Here is a 4,274-nt window from a genome sequence, read left to right as displayed (position 1 = left end):
TTCAATTTAAACATAAAAATAAAGTTCTCAATTTAAGTTGTGTATGCATATATAATGGTTTAGTATTACATTATATTGTTTTAAATTTGTATTTAGAGAATATTTGATGTTATAATTTTTACAAAACGTGACAGTTTTATTATCATAAAATTTCATAGGCATACAAAAATTTAATAATTAATTGCACGTAGTCAAGCGTGTCACGCGTTTTGCAGCGTACGAGAATGGATTTATAATATTGTACACAAAGATAAAAATGTAGTATTCTTGAGGCATTACACCTTGATTCGGACTACACCTGTTCCGGATTTGCTACTTTCCGGTTGCGCTTTCATGAGAAACGTACGTTTTTTACGTTATCTTCCTATCTAAATCATATATCTCACGATGTGCATATTTGTGTGCGTGTATTTGAATGCGTGCGTACAATCATAAAATCTTGTTCTTTTACAGCATAAATGTATCGTTTAGCAACTGGCGCGTGCGGTAAAATGCATTAAATATAATTTGTGAAAGCTGATAAGTCAACCGACTGCATGCTTTTAATTAAAACTATTAATATAATCTGATTATTTAATTGAGATAATGAGGTGATTTGTATTGCTTACAATTTATAGCAAGCATCGGTACATGGTAAAATATTCTTTTCCTTTCATGGAGGTATTTTTCCAATTTTAGAGATTATTTATTTTAGATATAGATTTTTCATATTCATAAGTTTTACGAAGTTTTACTTGCAGTATTTTTTTTTTTCTGTGTTTGTCTAAAAGCCAAGTATGTCGTAACACATTACAAGTTCTATTTCCATTTTTTTACATTAATTGTGGAAGGTATTATTAGTTTATATTCACCTTCGTATATTTCCAAGAAGAATTTCTGATGCGTACGATTAAAAAATTCTTCGAAAGCAGCCCAGGTACAAGCGCAACATGGTACAAGCATGGGTTACCTATAATCATATAAGATATCGATTTAATAGAAAACGACAGCGGGACGCTAAAAAGTTCATATGAGTCTCGCATGCACGTCAAGTAAGGGCACTCACGCAAACTGATCAGATAGCATTTCGTCACAGTCGATGCGTGTGTGCATGGTGTGCAATAAATCGTATCCTTCGTGACAAGGACACGCTGCATAGCGATTATTACGAGAGCTGCGGGAGATAAATTAAAGATCGGGACAAAGCGGGACGAGCACGGGCGCGTGGGCTGCTTCGCTGTGGAAGGGTTAAGGTAAATTTACACGGTTTGCTTTTTTTTGGCATTCACGCTGATCACAAGTGAAGGAGAATGTATCCTGTAAATATAATTGAAAAATTTATTATTCGCGTTGTGACACACATAGGAAATATCACTCAACCTGAATAAGCGATATTTACTAAGGCAAATAAATAATTCTTAATATAATAATGTAAAAAATTTTCAATTTTTATAAATAAAAGTTCGTAACGTGTATGTGAAAGCGCTTGTCGGCAGTTCTGAACGTTTAAATATGAATTAAACTTTTGGGGAATGCAGATTTATTTGTGCAGCATATATCGGTAAACAGTTTTTGCTGACATTGCGGTAATTTGCTTCATGACCAAGAGTGAACTGCGTAAGTTCGTCTTTACGATCGAGAGGTGAGCATCCACCGAGCGCGCGCGCCTACTGGATCGATTTTGCGGTTTCGTGCGTTGTATTTCGCGGTGAGCTCCTTAATTATTGTCCCGCGTTGCACGCATTAAATCGGCCGGAGAGAGAAAAAGGGAAAGAAAGAACCGCGCGCATTGTTTTCGCTGGGACTTTCTCTCGGCAGATCTCACGAATTATGCGCACGTATACCGAATCGCCGAAGGAAGTGCGGCCAAAATTACCGCGACCGACCGTAAACGATTGCGATTGTGATAACCCGCGCGTCGGCAGCGGGAAAACGAAACTCGTTATATCGATCGGGTATTAATACCTGCCTCGGAAGGCGCGGACTGAGAGACTTTGGCACGACCCGGAGCCTCGAACCTGATGAGAAAAACGGCACACGACCCGCGAGAAGATTGGATCGCGCGCGAGGAACGAAAGTTGCGTTTCCGGCTTTTTGAGAGAGCTCGTTAACCGGGATTTAACGGTCGTGTTCGTTAAAGGTGCATAACGCGTATCAAAGTTGCACGCATCAACGGGTCAAGCTTGCGCGTCGATTGTTAAATCTACCTTTTACATCTCGAGAGCAGTGACAACCCGCTCACGATCTACGTATCCCGCGATCTGTCCGTACGCTCGCGTGGATTGCCGTAGCGTTGCAAAGTTGTCCTGTACTGGTGGGTGAAAGCGATCGACCCGAGAGACATTATTTAATATCCTAAGTCGTGCGTACGTTGCCGCGGAAAAAAGGATACGACGACTTGTCCAGCTAGGCGCGCAACTTGAAAGATTCGAAAATCGCGCGGCCGCTCGTGCGAAACGAATTGCACTCTCAACCGTTTCGGAGAACGTACTAGTTATCCGATCCATATGTACGTACGAAAAACACAGCGTAAGCCACGCTTATCAAATCGGGCCTCGCAATTCGTGCAAATCCCGTTTGATATGTACAACTATGTATACAACAGATTATATGGTTTTGCCATTGCGCCTTTCAATTATGAACTTTTTAGCAAAGTTGAAACAGACCTTTCGCGAATTGGAAATTTAATAGAGAATATTATTCTCTATTTATTTATTTTTTATTTAAATATTTGAATAACTAGATTTTACATACTATTGAAATAAGAATCGCTGCAAATTATTTAGGAGTCGACGATGATGGAATATCCTGTAGACGTTCACATATCGCCATTACTTATCGCATGGTTTCTCACAGTCCCAGCCGATTGCGTATGAAATAGAAACCGATTTAATAAGTTCGCAGAATATTACATTTTCGCACGACTGCATTAAACTTATTAGCTTTATATTATATCGATATATCACACATTTAGGGCAAACGCATTACGCGATAATTAATATGGGAATCTGTTTTGCGTGATGAGGTCTGAGCGAAAGGATCGCCGAATTGTTTCCGTTTGGCACGACCCTTTTCTCGCCATTACGATGGAAATACATACGCAAACGCAATCGCGCGCGATTTTTTATTGCGTATGTAGGCACGAATGCACCTGCGTACATGTAGAGCGGAACCAGTAAAATAGATACGAGTCCAGTAAAATACATGAAAAGTCTAGACCGAAAAGGGAAGGAGAAAGTAAAATGCACGAGACACAATTATTAGCTGCTTGATTAATAAAGCAGCTGACGTTATCACTAAAAAGTTATCGCTAGGAAGCTAAGTTGTTATATCGTAAATCGTAATTACAGGACAGTAGACAGAATAAATCTAAATAAATTGAAATGATCTGGAACGGGGCACTGATCATATTCTACACAAATATATTATACACAAAAAAATTGTACGTGGGAAAACTGTGTACAAGAATTATTCTTGAATTAAAAATAGCACACGGATATATGGACAGTTTTTTTACGCACAATATATCCGTGTGCAATTTTTTTTAATTCAAAGGTAATTCTTGTGCAGTTTTTCCACGTACAATTTTTTTGTACAATATTTGTGTAGAATATTCTGCTCGTGTACAATTATTTTGTGTAGAATATGTATCAGTGCCTACTGCCGATTTCTACATAATGCAAATATAGAATTATTACACGTGGACTTTTTTGTAAGTTAGAAACGATAGCCTTTCTGCAAATAAAATTTTATAAACATGAATTAATAGCACAGTTTTAGTTTGCATTTTGTTTTAAATAATCTTTAATTGATAAAATTTTAATTTTAATCTTCAACAGAAATTTGATATCGAAAATTACTAACACGGAAGAGAATTTTCTCTTAGATATTTACTTTAAAAAAATTATGATAATTATGGGACAACATGGTCTCTTCAAAAAATTTTACTAGAATTTAAAAATAGTAAAATAGTAAAAGTAGTAAAATCTTGTTAAGTTTTACGAAATATTTTTTACTAAAATTATAAATTTTATTAAAATATATACTGAAGTTATAACAATATACTAAAATTCTTTTAAATTTAATTAGTTATGATTATCATAATTTTGAAAGTAAATTCTAAGAAAGAAAAATTATCTCTGTATGTGACTCAAAGAATGTATAGTCGAGAGAAAATGCAATGATATTAAAATGCGCATTGCATAAAGATGCATAAAATGTAAATATTAGGTCTTGTGGAAAGAAAAACAATAACCGTTTATTATTTTAATGTTTGGTAGACAAGAATTGAAGAA

The sequence above is a fragment of the Monomorium pharaonis genome, chromosome 9 (assembly GCF_013373865.1).
Source record: "Monomorium pharaonis isolate MP-MQ-018 chromosome 9, ASM1337386v2, whole genome shotgun sequence".
Taxonomy (NCBI): domain Eukaryota; kingdom Metazoa; phylum Arthropoda; class Insecta; order Hymenoptera; family Formicidae; genus Monomorium; species Monomorium pharaonis.
This window is presented reverse-complemented; position numbering follows the sequence as displayed.